This window comes from Crinia signifera, chromosome 4 (genome assembly GCF_055691185.1).
Source record: "Crinia signifera chromosome 4, ASM5569118v1, whole genome shotgun sequence".
In the NCBI taxonomy this organism is placed as follows: Eukaryota; Metazoa; Chordata; class Amphibia; order Anura; family Myobatrachidae; genus Crinia; species Crinia signifera.
The window spans coordinates 294,792,968-294,806,125 of NC_139220.1; the positions used below are offsets into that span (position 1 = coordinate 294,792,968).

Below are 13,158 nucleotides of genomic sequence, written 5' to 3' on the forward strand. Positions count from 1 at the left end.
AAACTCTGTTTCTGATAAAGTTGCCTGAACACCTATTGGAACTGACGGCATTTTCCTTGTTGAATAGGACTTTGTTCTGGAAATTTGTGTAATAGAGGAAAAAAGGGGGCATAAAGCATTGTTCTGTTTTTTTTTCATAATTTTTGTTCTTAGTGAGCCACAATTCCATTTCTCATGCAGTTCCAAGACATCTGGAAATGTTACAAGTCTTGAGTCAAGGACAATCGTGATGACATATCAGTATTCCAAAAACTTGTCGCAACTGGAAGCAGTGCATCACATGTGCAATTGGAAGTACACCAAACAGAAGTTTTTTTGCTCCGATGCTTTTGATTCTCTCTTGAATTAACAATAAGGTTCCATTCCCATACCGGGAGTCGAACCCGGGCCGCCTGGGTGAAAACCAGGAATCCTGACCGCTAGACCATATGGGAAGCTGAAAGCTGCTGACTTCAATGTTTCATACAAGCAAAATTTGTCTTGCCGACAGTGTACATTTATTCATGCTAAGTGCGGTACCTTGTTGAAACCAAACACAACCAAGAAGTTGCCTTGTTAGCGCAGTAGGTAGCGCGTCAGTCTCATAATCTGAAGGTCGTGAGTTCAAGCCTCACACAGGGCATTCTTTTTGATGTCTGTCATGACTTTTGTCCTCACAAGAGTGCATTGGAATTTGAGAATTAAACTCTGTTTCTGATAAAGATGCCTGAACACCTATTGGAACTGACGGCATTTTCCTTGTTGAATAGCAATTTGTTCTGGAAATTTGTGTAATAGAGGAAAAAAGGGGGCATAAAGCATTGTTCTGGTCTTTTTCATAATTTTTGTTCTTAGTGAGCCACAATTCCATTTCTCATGCAGTTCCAAGACATCTGGAAATGTTACAAGTCTTGAGTCAAGGACAATCGTGATGACATATCAGTATTCCAAAAACTTGTCGCAACTGGAAGCAGTGCATCACATGTGCAATTGGAAGTACACCAAACAGAAGTTTTTTTGCTCCGATGCTTTTGATTATCTCTTGAATTAACAATAAGGTTCCATTCCCATACCGGGAGTCGAACCCGGGCCGCCTGGGTGAAAACCAGGAATCCTGACCGCTAGACCATATGGGAAGCTGAAAGCTACAGAATTCAATGTTTCATACAAGCAAAATTTGTCTTGCCGACAGTGTACATTTATTCATACCAAGTGCAGTACCTTGTTGAAACCAAACACAACCAAGAAGTTGCCTTGTTAGCGCAGTAGGTAGCGCGTCAGTTTCATAATCTGAAGGTCGTGAGTTCAAGCCTCACACAGGGCATTCTTTTTGATGTCTGTCATGACTTTTGTCCTCACAAGAGTGCATTGGAATTTGAGAATTAAACTCTGTTTCTGATAAAGATGCCTGAACACCTATTGGAACTGACGGCATTTTCCTTGTTGAATAGGACTTTGTTCTGGAAATTTGTGTAATAGAGGAAAAAAGGGGGCATAAAGCATTGTTCTGGTCTTTTTCATAATTTTTGTTCTTAGTGAGCCACAATTCCATTTCTCATGCAGTTCCAAGACATCTGGAAATGTTACAAGTCTTGAGTCAAGGACAATCGTGATGACATATCAGTATTCCAAAAACTTGTCGCAACTGGAAGCAGTGCATCACATGTGCAATTGGAAGTACACCAAACAGAAGTTTTTTTGCTCCGATGCTTTTGATTCTCTCTTGAATTAACAATAAGGTTCGATTCCCATACCGGGAGTCGAACCCGGGCCGCCTGGGTGAAAACCAGGAATCCTGACCGCTAGACCATATGGGAAGCTGAAAGCTACTGAATTCAATGTTTTATACAAGCAAAATTTGTCTTGCCGACAGTGTACATTTATTCATACCAAGTGCAGTACCTTGTTGAAACCAAACACAACCAAGAAGTTGCCTTGTTAACGCAGTAGGTAGCGCGTCAGTTTCATAATCTGAAGGTCGTGAGTTCAAGCCTCACACAGGGCATTCTTTTTGATGTCTGTCATGACTTTTGTCCTCACAAGAGTGCATTGGAATTTGAGAATTAAACTCTGTTTCTGATAAAGATGCCTGAACACCTATTGGAACTGACGGCATTTTCCTTGTTGAATAGGACTTTGTTCTGGAAATTTGTGTAATAGAGGAAAAAAGGGGGCATAAAGCATTGTTCTGGTCTTTTTCATAATTTTTGTTCTTAGTGAGCCACAATTCCATTTCTCATGCAGTTCCAAGACATCTGGAAATGTTACAAGTCTTGAGTCAAGGACAATCGTGATGACATATCAGTATTCCAAAAACTTGTCGCAACTGGAAGCAGTGCATCACATGTGCAATTGGAAGTACACCAAACAGAAGTTTTTTTGCTCCGATGCTTTTGATTATCTCTTGAATTAACAATAAGGTTCCATTCCCATACCGGGAGTCGAACCCGGGCCGCCTGGGTGAAAACCAGGAATCCTGACCGCTAGACCATATGGGAAGCTGAAAGCTACAGAATTCAATGTTTCATACAAGCAAAATTTGTCTTGCCGACAGTGTACATTTATTCATACCAAGTGCAGTACCTTGTTGAAACCAAACACAACCAAGAAGTTGCCTTGTTAGCGCAGTAGGTAGCGCGTCAGTTTCATAATCTGAAGGTCGTGAGTTCAAGCCTCACACAGGGCATTCTTTTTGATGTCTGTCATGACTTTTGTCCTCACAAGAGTGCATTGGAATTTGAGAATTAAACTCTGTTTCTGATAAAGATGCCTGAACACCTATTGGAACTGACGGCATTTTCCTTGTTGAATAGGACTTTGTTCTGGAAATTTGTGTAATAGAGGAAAAAAGGGGGCATAAAGCATTGTTCTGGTCTTTTTCATAATTTTTGTTCTTAGTGAGCCACAATTCCATTTCTCATGCAGTTCCAAGACATCTGGAAATGTTACAAGTCTTGAGTCAAGGACAATCGTGATGACATATCAGTATTCCAAAAACTTGTCGCAACTGGAAGCAGTGCATCACATGTGCAATTGGAAGTACACCAAACAGAAGTTTTTTTGCTCCGATGCTTTTGATTATCTCTTGAATTAACAATAAGGTTCCATTCCCATACCGGGAGTCGAACCCGGGCCGCCTGGGTGAAAACCAGGAATCCTGACCGCTAGACCATATGGGAAGCTGAAAGCTACAGAATTCAATGTTTCATACAAGCAAAATTTGTCTTGCCGACAGTGTACATTTATTCATACCAAGTGCAGTACCTTGTTGAAACCAAACACAACCAAGAAGTTGCCTTGTTAGCGCAGTAGGTAGCGTGTCAGTCTCATAATCTGAAGGTCGTGAGTTCAAGCCTCACACAGGGCATTCTTTTTGATGTCTGTCATGACTTTTGTCCTCACAAGAGTGCATTGGAATTTGAGAATTAAACTCTGTTTCTGATAAAGATGCCTGAACACCTATTGGAACTGACGGCATTTTCCTTGTTGAATAGGACTTTGTTCTGGAAATTTGTGTAATAGAGGAAAAAAGGGGGCATAAAGCATTGTTCTGGTCTTTTTCATAATTTTTGTTCTTAGTGAGCCACAATTTCATTTCTCATGCAGTTCCAAGACATCTGGAAATGTTACACGTCTTGAGTCAAGGACAATCGTGATGACATATCAGTATTCCAAAAACTTGTCGCAACTGGAAGCAGTGCATCACATGTGCAATTGGAAGTACACCAAACAGAAGTTTTTTTGCTCCGATGCTTTTGATTATCTCTTGAATTAACAATAAGGTTCCATTCCCATACCGGGAGTCGAACCCGGGCCACCTGGGTGAAAACCAGGAATCCTGACCGCTAGACCATATGGGAAGCTGAAAGCTACTGAATTCAATGTTTTATACAAGCAAAATTTGTCTTGCCGACAGTGTACATTTATTCATGCTAAGTGCAGTACCTTGTTGAAACCAAACACAACCAAAAAGTTGCCTTGTTAGCGCAGTAGGTAGCGCGTCAGTCTCATAATCTGAAGGTCGTGAGTTCAAGCCTCACACAGGGCATTCTTTTTGATGTCTGTCATGACTTTTGTCCTCACAAGAGTGCATTGGAATTTGAGAATTAAACTCTGTTTCTGATTAAGTTGCCTGAACACCTATTGGAACTGACGGCATTTTCTTTGTTGAATAGGACTTTGTTCTGGAAATTTGTGTAATAGAGGAAAAAAGGGGGCATAAATCATTGTTCTGGTCTTTTTCATAATTTTTGTTCTTAGTGAGCCACAATTCCATTTCTCATGCAGTTCCAAGACATCTGGAAATGTTACAAGTCTTGAGTCAAGGACAATCGTGATGACATATCAGTATTACAAAAACTTGTCGCAACTGGAAGCAATGCATCACATGTGCAATTGGAAGTACACCAAACAGAAGTTTTTTTGCTCCGATGCTTTTGATTCTCTCTTGAATTAACAATAAGGTTCCATTCCCATACCGGGAGTCGAACCCGGGCCGCCTGGGTGAAAACCAGGAATCCTGACCGCTAGACCATATGGGAAGCTGAAAGCTACTGAATTCAATGTTTCATACAAGCAAAATTTGTCTTGCCGACAGTGTACATTTATTCATGCTAAGTGCAGTACCTTGTTGAAACCAAACACAACCAAAAAGTTGCCTTGTTAGCGCAGTAGGTAGCGCGTCAGTCTCATAATCTGAAGGTCGTGAGTTCAAGCCTCACACAGGGCATTCTTTTTGATGTCTCTCATGACTTTTGTCCTCACAAGAGTGCATTGGAATTTGAGAATTAAACTCTGTTTCTGATAAAGTTGCCTGAACACCTATTGGAACTGACGGCATTTTCCTTGTTGAATAGGACTTTGTTCTGGAAATTTGTGTAATAGAGGAAAAAAGGGGGCATAAAGCATTGTTCTGTTTTTTTTTCATAATTTTTGTTCTTAGTGAGCCACAATTCCATTTCTCATGCAGTTCAAAGACATCTGGAAATGTTACAAGTCTTGAGTCTAAGACAATCGTGATGACATATCAGTATTCCAAAAACTTGTCGCAACTGGAAGCAGTGCATCACATGTGCAATTGGAAGTACACCAAACAGAAGTTTTTTTGCTCCGATGCTTTTGATTCTCTCTTGAATTAACAATAAGGTTCCATTCCCATACCGGGAGTCGAACCCGGGCCGCCTGGGTGAAAACCAGGAATCCTGACCGCTAGACCATATGGGAAGCTGAAAGCTACTGAATTCAATGTTTCATACAAGCAAAATTTGTCTTGCTGACAGTGTACATTTATTCATGCTAAGTGCAGTACCTTGTTGAAACCAAACACAACCAAGAAGTTGCCTTGTTAGCGCAGTAGGTAGCGTGTCAGTCTCATAATCTGAAGGTCGTGAGTTCAAGCCTCACACAGGGCATTCTTTTTGATGTCTGTCATGACTTTTGTCTTCACAAGAGTGCATTGGAATTTGAGAATTAAACTCTGTTTCTGATAAAGTTGCCTGAACACCTATTGGAACTGACGGCATTTTCCTTGTTGAATAGGACTTTGTTCTGGAAATTTGTGTAATAGAGGAAAAAAGGGGGCATAAAGCATTGTTCTGTTTTTTTTCATAATTTTTGTTCTTAGTGAGCCACAATTCCATTTCTCATGCAGTTCCAAGACATCTGGAAATGTTACAAGTCTTGAGTCAAGGACAATCGTGATGACATATCAGTATTCCAAAAACTTGTCGCAACTGGAAGCAGTGCATCACATGTGCAATTGGAAGTACACCAAACAGGAGTTTTTTTGCTCCGATGCTTTTGATTCTCTCTTGAATTAACAATAAGGTTCCATTCCCATACCGGGAGTCGAACCCGGGCCGCCTGGGTGAAAACCAGGAATCCTGACCGCTAGACCATATGGGAAGCTGAAAGCTACTGAATTCAGTGTTTCATACAAGCAAAATTTGTCTTGCCGACAGTGTACATTTATTCATGCTAAGTGCAGTACCTTGTTGAAACCAAACACAACCAAAAAGTTGCCTTGTTAGCGCAGTAGGTAGCGCGTCAGTCTCATAATCTGAAGGTCGTGAGTTCAAGCCTCACACAGGGCATTCTTTTTGATGTCTGTCATGACTTTTGTCCTCACAAGAGTGCATTGGAATTTGAGAATTAAACTCTGTTTCTGATAAAGTTGCCTGAACACCTATTGGAACTGACGGCATTTTCCTTGTTGAATAGGACTTTGTTCTGGAAATTTGTGTAATAGAGGAAAAAAGGGGGCATAAAGCATTGTTCTGTTTTTTTTTCATAATTTTTGTTCTTAGTGAGCCACAATTCCATTTCTCATGCAGTTCCAAGACATCTGGAAATGTTACAAGTCTTGAGTCAAGGACAATCGTGATGACATATCAGTATTCCAAAAACTTGTCGCAACTGGAAGCAGTGCATCACATGTGCAATTGGAAGTACACCAAACAGAAGTTTTTTTGCTCCGATGCTTTTGATTCTCTCTTGAATTAACAATAAGGTTCCATTCCCATACCGGGAGTCGAACCCGGGCCGCCTGGGTGAAAACCAGGAATCCTGACCGCTAGACCATATGGGAAGCTGAAAGCTGCTGACTTCAATGTTTCATACAAGCAAAATTTGTCTTGCCGACAGTGTACATTTATTCATGCTAAGTGCGGTACCTTGTTGAAACCAAACACAACCAAGAAGTTGCCTTGTTAGCGCAGTAGGTAGCGCGTCAGTCTCATAATCTGAAGGTCGTGAGTTCAAGCCTCACACAGGGCATTCTTTTTGATGTCTGTCATGACTTTTGTCCTCACAAGAGTGCATTGGAATTTGAGAATTAAACTCTGTTTCTGATAAAGATGCCTGAACACCTATTGGAACTGACGGCATTTTCCTTGTTGAATAGCAATTTGTTCTGGAAATTTGTGTAATAGAGGAAAAAAGGGGGCATAAAGCATTGTTCTGGTCTTTTTCATAATTTTTGTTCTTAGTGAGCCACAATTCCATTTCTCATGCAGTTCCAAGACATCTGGAAATGTTACAAGTCTTGAGTCAAGGACAATCGTGATGACATATCAGTATTCCAAAAACTTGTCGCAACTGGAAGCAGTGCATCACATGTGCAATTGGAAGTACACCAAACAGAAGTTTTTTTGCTCCGATGCTTTTGATTATCTCTTGAATTAACAATAAGGTTCCATTCCCATACCGGGAGTCGAACCCGGGCCGCCTGGGTGAAAACCAGGAATCCTGACCGCTAGACCATATGGGAAGCTGAAAGCTACAGAATTCAATGTTTCATACAAGCAAAATTTGTCTTGCCGACAGTGTACATTTATTCATACCAAGTGCAGTACCTTGTTGAAACCAAACACAACCAAGAAGTTGCCTTGTTAGCGCAGTAGGTAGCGCGTCAGTTTCATAATCTGAAGGTCGTGAGTTCAAGCCTCACACAGGGCATTCTTTTTGATGTCTGTCATGACTTTTGTCCTCACAAGAGTGCATTGGAATTTGAGAATTAAACTCTGTTTCTGATAAAGATGCCTGAACACCTATTGGAACTGACGGCATTTTCCTTGTTGAATAGGACTTTGTTCTGGAAATTTGTGTAATAGAGGAAAAAAGGGGGCATAAAGCATTGTTCTGGTCTTTTTCATAATTTTTGTTCTTAGTGAGCCACAATTCCATTTCTCATGCAGTTCCAAGACATCTGGAAATGTTACAAGTCTTGAGTCAAGGACAATCGTGATGACATATCAGTATTCCAAAAACTTGTCGCAACTGGAAGCAGTGCATCACATGTGCAATTGGAAGTACACCAAACAGAAGTTTTTTTGCTCCGATGCTTTTGATTCTCTCTTGAATTAACAATAAGGTTCGATTCCCATACCGGGAGTCGAACCCGGGCCGCCTGGGTGAAAACCAGGAATCCTGACCGCTAGACCATATGGGAAGCTGAAAGCTACTGAATTCAATGTTTTATACAAGCAAAATTTGTCTTGCCGACAGTGTACATTTATTCATACCAAGTGCAGTACCTTGTTGAAACCAAACACAACCAAGAAGTTGCCTTGTTAACGCAGTAGGTAGCGCGTCAGTTTCATAATCTGAAGGTCGTGAGTTCAAGCCTCACACAGGGCATTCTTTTTGATGTCTGTCATGACTTTTGTCCTCACAAGAGTGCATTGGAATTTGAGAATTAAACTCTGTTTCTGATAAAGATGCCTGAACACCTATTGGAACTGACGGCATTTTCCTTGTTGAATAGGACTTTGTTCTGGAAATTTGTGTAATAGAGGAAAAAAGGGGGCATAAAGCATTGTTCTGGTCTTTTTCATAATTTTTGTTCTTAGTGAGCCACAATTCCATTTCTCATGCAGTTCCAAGACATCTGGAAATGTTACAAGTCTTGAGTCAAGGACAATCGTGATGACATATCAGTATTCCAAAAACTTGTCGCAACTGGAAGCAGTGCATCACATGTGCAATTGGAAGTACACCAAACAGAAGTTTTTTTGCTCCGATGCTTTTGATTATCTCTTGAATTAACAATAAGGTTCCATTCCCATACCGGGAGTCGAACCCGGGCCGCCTGGGTGAAAACCAGGAATCCTGACCGCTAGACCATATGGGAAGCTGAAAGCTACAGAATTCAATGTTTCATACAAGCAAAATTTGTCTTGCCGACAGTGTACATTTATTCATACCAAGTGCAGTACCTTGTTGAAACCAAACACAACCAAGAAGTTGCCTTGTTAGCGCAGTAGGTAGCGCGTCAGTTTCATAATCTGAAGGTCGTGAGTTCAAGCCTCACACAGGGCATTCTTTTTGATGTCTGTCATGACTTTTGTCCTCACAAGAGTGCATTGGAATTTGAGAATTAAACTCTGTTTCTGATAAAGATGCCTGAACACCTATTGGAACTGACGGCATTTTCCTTGTTGAATAGGACTTTGTTCTGGAAATTTGTGTAATAGAGGAAAAAAGGGGGCATAAAGCATTGTTCTGGTCTTTTTCATAATTTTTGTTCTTAGTGAGCCACAATTCCATTTCTCATGCAGTTCCAAGACATCTGGAAATGTTACAAGTCTTGAGTCAAGGACAATCGTGATGACATATCAGTATTCCAAAAACTTGTCGCAACTGGAAGCAGTGCATCACATGTGCAATTGGAAGTACACCAAACAGAAGTTTTTTTGCTCCGATGCTTTTGATTATCTCTTGAATTAACAATAAGGTTCCATTCCCATACCGGGAGTCGAACCCGGGCCGCCTGGGTGAAAACCAGGAATCCTGACCGCTAGACCATATGGGAAGCTGAAAGCTACAGAATTCAATGTTTCATACAAGCAAAATTTGTCTTGCCGACAGTGTACATTTATTCATACCAAGTGCAGTACCTTGTTGAAACCAAACACAACCAAGAAGTTGCCTTGTTAGCGCAGTAGGTAGCGTGTCAGTCTCATAATCTGAAGGTCGTGAGTTCAAGCCTCACACAGGGCATTCTTTTTGATGTCTGTCATGACTTTTGTCCTCACAAGAGTGCATTGGAATTTGAGAATTAAACTCTGTTTCTGATAAAGATGCCTGAACACCTATTGGAACTGACGGCATTTTCCTTGTTGAATAGGACTTTGTTCTGGAAATTTGTGTAATAGAGGAAAAAAGGGGGCATAAAGCATTGTTCTGGTCTTTTTCATAATTTTTGTTCTTAGTGAGCCACAATTTCATTTCTCATGCAGTTCCAAGACATCTGGAAATGTTACACGTCTTGAGTCAAGGACAATCGTGATGACATATCAGTATTCCAAAAACTTGTCGCAACTGGAAGCAGTGCATCACATGTGCAATTGGAAGTACACCAAACAGAAGTTTTTTTGCTCCGATGCTTTTGATTATCTCTTGAATTAACAATAAGGTTCCATTCCCATACCGGGAGTCGAACCCGGGCCGCCTGGGTGAAAACCAGGAATCCTGACCGCTAGACCATATGGGAAGCTGAAAGCTACTGAATTCAATGTTTTATACAAGCAAAATTTGTCTTGCCGACAGTGTACATTTATTCATGCTAAGTGCAGTACCTTGTTGAAACCAAACACAACCAAGAAGTTGCCTTGTTAGCGCAGTAGGTAGCGCGTCAGTCTCATAATCTGAAGGTCGTGAGTTCAAGCCTCACACAGGGCATTCTTTTTGATGTCTGTCATGACTTTTGTCCTCACAAGAGTGCATTGGAATTTGAGAATTAAACTCTGTTTCTGATTAAGTTGCCTGAACACCTATTGGAACTGACGGCATTTTCTTTGTTGAATAGGACTTTGTTCTGGAAATTTGTGTAATAGAGGAAAAAAGGGGGCATAAATCATTGTTCTGGTCTTTTTCATAATTTTTGTTCTTAGTGAGCCACAATTCCATTTCTCATGCAGTTCCAAGACATCTGGAAATGTTACAAGTCTTGAGTCAAGGACAATCGTGATGACATATCAGTATTACAAAAACTTGTCGCAACTGGAAGCAATGCATCACATGTGCAATTGGAAGTACACCAAACAGAAGTTTTTTTGCTCCGATGCTTTTGATTCTCTCTTGAATTAACAATAAGGTTCCATTCCCATACCGGGAGTCGAACCCGGGCCGCCTGGGTGAAAACCAGGAATCCTGACCGCTAGACCATATGGGAAGCTGAAAGCTACTGAATTCAATGTTTCATACAAGCAAAATTTGTCTTGCCGACAGTGTACATTTATTCATGCTAAGTGCAGTACCTTGTTGAAACCAAACACAACCAAAAAGTTGCCTTGTTAGCGCAGTAGGTAGCGCGTCAGTCTCATAATCTGAAGGTCGTGAGTTCAAGCCTCACACAGGGCATTCTTTTTGATGTCTCTCATGACTTTTGTCCTCACAAGAGTGCATTGGAATTTGAGAATTAAACTCTGTTTCTGATAAAGTTGCCTGAACACCTATTGGAACTGACGGCATTTTCCTTGTTGAATAGGACTTTGTTCTGGAAATTTGTGTAATAGAGGAAAAAAGGGGGCATAAAGCATTGTTCTGTTTTTTTTTCATAATTTTTGTTCTTAGTGAGCCACAATTCCATTTCTCATGCAGTTCAAAGACATCTGGAAATGTTACAAGTCTTGAGTCTAAGACAATCGTGATGACATATCAGTATTCCAAAAACTTGTCGCAACTGGAAGCAGTGCATCACATGTGCAATTGGAAGTACACCAAACAGAAGTTTTTTTGCTCCGATGCTTTTGATTCTCTCTTGAATTAACAATAAGGTTCCATTCCCATACCGGGAGTCGAACCCGGGCCGCCTGGGTGAAAACCAGGAATCCTGACCGCTAGACCATATGGGAAGCTGAAAGCTACTGAATTCAATGTTTCATACAAGCAAAATTTGTCTTGCTGACAGTGTACATTTATTCATGCTAAGTGCAGTACCTTGTTGAAACCAAACACAACCAAGAAGTTGCCTTGTTAGCGCAGTAGGTAGCGTGTCAGTCTCATAATCTGAAGGTCGTGAGTTCAAGCCTCACACAGGGCATTCTTTTTGATGTCTGTCATGACTTTTGTCTTCACAAGAGTGCATTGGAATTTGAGAATTAAACTCTGTTTCTGATAAAGTTGCCTGAACACCTATTGGAACTGACGGCATTTTCCTTGTTGAATAGGACTTTGTTCTGGAAATTTGTGTAATAGAGGAAAAAAGGGGGCATAAAGCATTGTTCTGTTTTTTTTCATAATTTTTGTTCTTAGTGAGCCACAATTCCATTTCTCATGCAGTTCCAAGACATCTGGAAATGTTACAAGTCTTGAGTCAAGGACAATCGTGATGACATATCAGTATTCCAAAAACTTGTCGCAACTGGAAGCAGTGCATCACATGTGCAATTGGAAGTACACCAAACAGGAGTTTTTTTGCTCCGATGCTTTTGATTCTCTCTTGAATTAACAATAAGGTTCCATTCCCATACCGGGAGTCGAACCCGGGCCGCCTGGGTGAAAACCAGGAATCCTGACCGCTAGACCATATGGGAAGCTGAAAGCTACTGAATTCAGTGTTTCATACAAGCAAAATTTGTCTTGCCGACAGTGTACATTTATTCATGCTAAGTGCAGTACCTTGTTGAAACCAAACACAACCAAAAAGTTGCCTTGTTAGCGCAGTAGGTAGCGCGTCAGTCTCATAATCTGAAGGTCGTGAGTTCAAGCCTCACACAGGGCATTCTTTTTGATGTCTGTCATGACTTTTGTCCTCACAAGAGTGCATTGGAATTTGAGAATTAAACTCTGTTTCTGATAAAGTTGCCTGAACACCTATTGGAACTGACGGCATTTTCCTTGTTGAATAGGACTTTGTTCTGGAAATTTGTGTAATAGAGGAAAAAAGGGGGCATAAAGCATTGTTCTGTTTTTTTTTCATAATTTTTGTTCTTAGTGAGCCACAATTCCATTTCTCATGCAGTTCCAAGACATCTGGAAATGTTACAAGTCTTGAGTCAAGGACAATCGTGATGACATATCAGTATTCCAAAAACTTGTCGCAACTGGAAGCAGTGCATCACATGTGCAATTGGAAGTACACCAAACAGAAGTTTTTTTGCTCCGATGCTTTTGATTCTCTCTTGAATTAACAATAAGGTTCCATTCCCATACCGGGAGTCGAACCCGGGCCGCCTGGGTGAAAACCAGGAATCCTGACCGCTAGACCATATGGGAAGCTGAAAGCTGCTGACTTCAATGTTTCATACAAGCAAAATTTGTCTTGCCGACAGTGTACATTTATTCATGCTAAGTGCGGTACCTTGTTGAAACCAAACACAACCAAGAAGTTGCCTTGTTAGCGCAGTAGGTAGCGCGTCAGTCTCATAATCTGAAGGTCGTGAGTTCAAGCCTCACACAGGGCATTCTTTTTGATGTCTGTCATGACTTTTGTCCTCACAAGAGTGCATTGGAATTTGAGAATTAAACTCTGTTTCTGATAAAGATGCCTGAACACCTATTGGAACTGACGGCATTTTCCTTGTTGAATAGCAATTTGTTCTGGAAATTTGTGTAATAGAGGAAAAAAGGGGGCATAAAGCATTGTTCTGGTCTTTTTCATAATTTTTGTTCTTAGTGAGCCACAATTCCATTTCTCATGCAGTTCCAAGACATCTGGAAATGTTACAAGTCTTGAGT

General features: G+C 40.8%; 38 non-coding genes across 38 annotated transcripts; 19 read left to right on the top strand and 19 right to left on the bottom strand.

Annotated features, from left to right (window-relative positions):
• Positions 1 to 362: 362 nt before the first annotated feature.
• TRNAE-UUC (transfer RNA glutamic acid (anticodon UUC)) lies at positions 363 to 434 on the bottom strand. Its single transcript has one exon. It is a non-coding gene; the product is annotated as a tRNA-Glu (tRNA).
• Positions 435 to 549: 115 nt separating this feature from the next.
• Positions 550 to 622, top strand: TRNAM-CAU (transfer RNA methionine (anticodon CAU)). Its single transcript has one exon. It is a non-coding gene; the product is annotated as a tRNA-Met (tRNA).
• A 421-nt stretch (positions 623 to 1,043) lies between these two features.
• On the bottom strand, positions 1,044 to 1,115 carry TRNAE-UUC (transfer RNA glutamic acid (anticodon UUC)). The gene has a single exon. It is a non-coding gene; the product is annotated as a tRNA-Glu (tRNA).
• A 115-nt stretch (positions 1,116 to 1,230) lies between these two features.
• TRNAM-CAU (transfer RNA methionine (anticodon CAU)) lies at positions 1,231 to 1,303 on the top strand. Its single transcript has one exon. It is a non-coding gene; the product is annotated as a tRNA-Met (tRNA).
• A 421-nt stretch (positions 1,304 to 1,724) lies between these two features.
• TRNAE-UUC (transfer RNA glutamic acid (anticodon UUC)) lies at positions 1,725 to 1,796 on the bottom strand. The gene has a single exon. It is a non-coding gene; the product is annotated as a tRNA-Glu (tRNA).
• Positions 1,797 to 1,911: 115 nt separating this feature from the next.
• Positions 1,912 to 1,984, top strand: TRNAM-CAU (transfer RNA methionine (anticodon CAU)). Its single transcript has one exon. It is a non-coding gene; the product is annotated as a tRNA-Met (tRNA).
• A 421-nt stretch (positions 1,985 to 2,405) lies between these two features.
• TRNAE-UUC (transfer RNA glutamic acid (anticodon UUC)) lies at positions 2,406 to 2,477 on the bottom strand. Its single transcript has one exon. It is a non-coding gene; the product is annotated as a tRNA-Glu (tRNA).
• A 115-nt stretch (positions 2,478 to 2,592) lies between these two features.
• TRNAM-CAU (transfer RNA methionine (anticodon CAU)) lies at positions 2,593 to 2,665 on the top strand. The gene has a single exon. It is a non-coding gene; the product is annotated as a tRNA-Met (tRNA).
• Positions 2,666 to 3,086: 421 nt separating this feature from the next.
• On the bottom strand, positions 3,087 to 3,158 carry TRNAE-UUC (transfer RNA glutamic acid (anticodon UUC)). The gene has a single exon. It is a non-coding gene; the product is annotated as a tRNA-Glu (tRNA).
• Positions 3,159 to 3,273: 115 nt separating this feature from the next.
• Positions 3,274 to 3,346, top strand: TRNAM-CAU (transfer RNA methionine (anticodon CAU)). Its single transcript has one exon. It is a non-coding gene; the product is annotated as a tRNA-Met (tRNA).
• A 421-nt stretch (positions 3,347 to 3,767) lies between these two features.
• On the bottom strand, positions 3,768 to 3,839 carry TRNAE-UUC (transfer RNA glutamic acid (anticodon UUC)). Its single transcript has one exon. It is a non-coding gene; the product is annotated as a tRNA-Glu (tRNA).
• A 115-nt stretch (positions 3,840 to 3,954) lies between these two features.
• TRNAM-CAU (transfer RNA methionine (anticodon CAU)) lies at positions 3,955 to 4,027 on the top strand. The gene has a single exon. It is a non-coding gene; the product is annotated as a tRNA-Met (tRNA).
• Positions 4,028 to 4,448: 421 nt separating this feature from the next.
• Positions 4,449 to 4,520, bottom strand: TRNAE-UUC (transfer RNA glutamic acid (anticodon UUC)). The gene has a single exon. It is a non-coding gene; the product is annotated as a tRNA-Glu (tRNA).
• A 115-nt stretch (positions 4,521 to 4,635) lies between these two features.
• Positions 4,636 to 4,708, top strand: TRNAM-CAU (transfer RNA methionine (anticodon CAU)). The gene has a single exon. It is a non-coding gene; the product is annotated as a tRNA-Met (tRNA).
• A 422-nt stretch (positions 4,709 to 5,130) lies between these two features.
• Positions 5,131 to 5,202, bottom strand: TRNAE-UUC (transfer RNA glutamic acid (anticodon UUC)). Its single transcript has one exon. It is a non-coding gene; the product is annotated as a tRNA-Glu (tRNA).
• Positions 5,203 to 5,317: 115 nt separating this feature from the next.
• On the top strand, positions 5,318 to 5,390 carry TRNAM-CAU (transfer RNA methionine (anticodon CAU)). The gene has a single exon. It is a non-coding gene; the product is annotated as a tRNA-Met (tRNA).
• A 421-nt stretch (positions 5,391 to 5,811) lies between these two features.
• On the bottom strand, positions 5,812 to 5,883 carry TRNAE-UUC (transfer RNA glutamic acid (anticodon UUC)). Its single transcript has one exon. It is a non-coding gene; the product is annotated as a tRNA-Glu (tRNA).
• Positions 5,884 to 5,998: 115 nt separating this feature from the next.
• On the top strand, positions 5,999 to 6,071 carry TRNAM-CAU (transfer RNA methionine (anticodon CAU)). Its single transcript has one exon. It is a non-coding gene; the product is annotated as a tRNA-Met (tRNA).
• Positions 6,072 to 6,493: 422 nt separating this feature from the next.
• TRNAE-UUC (transfer RNA glutamic acid (anticodon UUC)) lies at positions 6,494 to 6,565 on the bottom strand. Its single transcript has one exon. It is a non-coding gene; the product is annotated as a tRNA-Glu (tRNA).
• A 115-nt stretch (positions 6,566 to 6,680) lies between these two features.
• On the top strand, positions 6,681 to 6,753 carry TRNAM-CAU (transfer RNA methionine (anticodon CAU)). The gene has a single exon. It is a non-coding gene; the product is annotated as a tRNA-Met (tRNA).
• Positions 6,754 to 7,174: 421 nt separating this feature from the next.
• On the bottom strand, positions 7,175 to 7,246 carry TRNAE-UUC (transfer RNA glutamic acid (anticodon UUC)). The gene has a single exon. It is a non-coding gene; the product is annotated as a tRNA-Glu (tRNA).
• A 115-nt stretch (positions 7,247 to 7,361) lies between these two features.
• On the top strand, positions 7,362 to 7,434 carry TRNAM-CAU (transfer RNA methionine (anticodon CAU)). Its single transcript has one exon. It is a non-coding gene; the product is annotated as a tRNA-Met (tRNA).
• Positions 7,435 to 7,855: 421 nt separating this feature from the next.
• On the bottom strand, positions 7,856 to 7,927 carry TRNAE-UUC (transfer RNA glutamic acid (anticodon UUC)). The gene has a single exon. It is a non-coding gene; the product is annotated as a tRNA-Glu (tRNA).
• A 115-nt stretch (positions 7,928 to 8,042) lies between these two features.
• TRNAM-CAU (transfer RNA methionine (anticodon CAU)) lies at positions 8,043 to 8,115 on the top strand. The gene has a single exon. It is a non-coding gene; the product is annotated as a tRNA-Met (tRNA).
• A 421-nt stretch (positions 8,116 to 8,536) lies between these two features.
• TRNAE-UUC (transfer RNA glutamic acid (anticodon UUC)) lies at positions 8,537 to 8,608 on the bottom strand. Its single transcript has one exon. It is a non-coding gene; the product is annotated as a tRNA-Glu (tRNA).
• A 115-nt stretch (positions 8,609 to 8,723) lies between these two features.
• Positions 8,724 to 8,796, top strand: TRNAM-CAU (transfer RNA methionine (anticodon CAU)). The gene has a single exon. It is a non-coding gene; the product is annotated as a tRNA-Met (tRNA).
• Positions 8,797 to 9,217: 421 nt separating this feature from the next.
• Positions 9,218 to 9,289, bottom strand: TRNAE-UUC (transfer RNA glutamic acid (anticodon UUC)). Its single transcript has one exon. It is a non-coding gene; the product is annotated as a tRNA-Glu (tRNA).
• Positions 9,290 to 9,404: 115 nt separating this feature from the next.
• Positions 9,405 to 9,477, top strand: TRNAM-CAU (transfer RNA methionine (anticodon CAU)). Its single transcript has one exon. It is a non-coding gene; the product is annotated as a tRNA-Met (tRNA).
• A 421-nt stretch (positions 9,478 to 9,898) lies between these two features.
• On the bottom strand, positions 9,899 to 9,970 carry TRNAE-UUC (transfer RNA glutamic acid (anticodon UUC)). Its single transcript has one exon. It is a non-coding gene; the product is annotated as a tRNA-Glu (tRNA).
• Positions 9,971 to 10,085: 115 nt separating this feature from the next.
• TRNAM-CAU (transfer RNA methionine (anticodon CAU)) lies at positions 10,086 to 10,158 on the top strand. The gene has a single exon. It is a non-coding gene; the product is annotated as a tRNA-Met (tRNA).
• Positions 10,159 to 10,579: 421 nt separating this feature from the next.
• Positions 10,580 to 10,651, bottom strand: TRNAE-UUC (transfer RNA glutamic acid (anticodon UUC)). Its single transcript has one exon. It is a non-coding gene; the product is annotated as a tRNA-Glu (tRNA).
• A 115-nt stretch (positions 10,652 to 10,766) lies between these two features.
• On the top strand, positions 10,767 to 10,839 carry TRNAM-CAU (transfer RNA methionine (anticodon CAU)). The gene has a single exon. It is a non-coding gene; the product is annotated as a tRNA-Met (tRNA).
• A 422-nt stretch (positions 10,840 to 11,261) lies between these two features.
• TRNAE-UUC (transfer RNA glutamic acid (anticodon UUC)) lies at positions 11,262 to 11,333 on the bottom strand. The gene has a single exon. It is a non-coding gene; the product is annotated as a tRNA-Glu (tRNA).
• A 115-nt stretch (positions 11,334 to 11,448) lies between these two features.
• TRNAM-CAU (transfer RNA methionine (anticodon CAU)) lies at positions 11,449 to 11,521 on the top strand. Its single transcript has one exon. It is a non-coding gene; the product is annotated as a tRNA-Met (tRNA).
• Positions 11,522 to 11,942: 421 nt separating this feature from the next.
• Positions 11,943 to 12,014, bottom strand: TRNAE-UUC (transfer RNA glutamic acid (anticodon UUC)). Its single transcript has one exon. It is a non-coding gene; the product is annotated as a tRNA-Glu (tRNA).
• A 115-nt stretch (positions 12,015 to 12,129) lies between these two features.
• On the top strand, positions 12,130 to 12,202 carry TRNAM-CAU (transfer RNA methionine (anticodon CAU)). Its single transcript has one exon. It is a non-coding gene; the product is annotated as a tRNA-Met (tRNA).
• Positions 12,203 to 12,624: 422 nt separating this feature from the next.
• TRNAE-UUC (transfer RNA glutamic acid (anticodon UUC)) lies at positions 12,625 to 12,696 on the bottom strand. The gene has a single exon. It is a non-coding gene; the product is annotated as a tRNA-Glu (tRNA).
• Positions 12,697 to 12,811: 115 nt separating this feature from the next.
• On the top strand, positions 12,812 to 12,884 carry TRNAM-CAU (transfer RNA methionine (anticodon CAU)). Its single transcript has one exon. It is a non-coding gene; the product is annotated as a tRNA-Met (tRNA).
• The last annotated feature ends 274 nt before the right edge of the window (positions 12,885 to 13,158 follow it).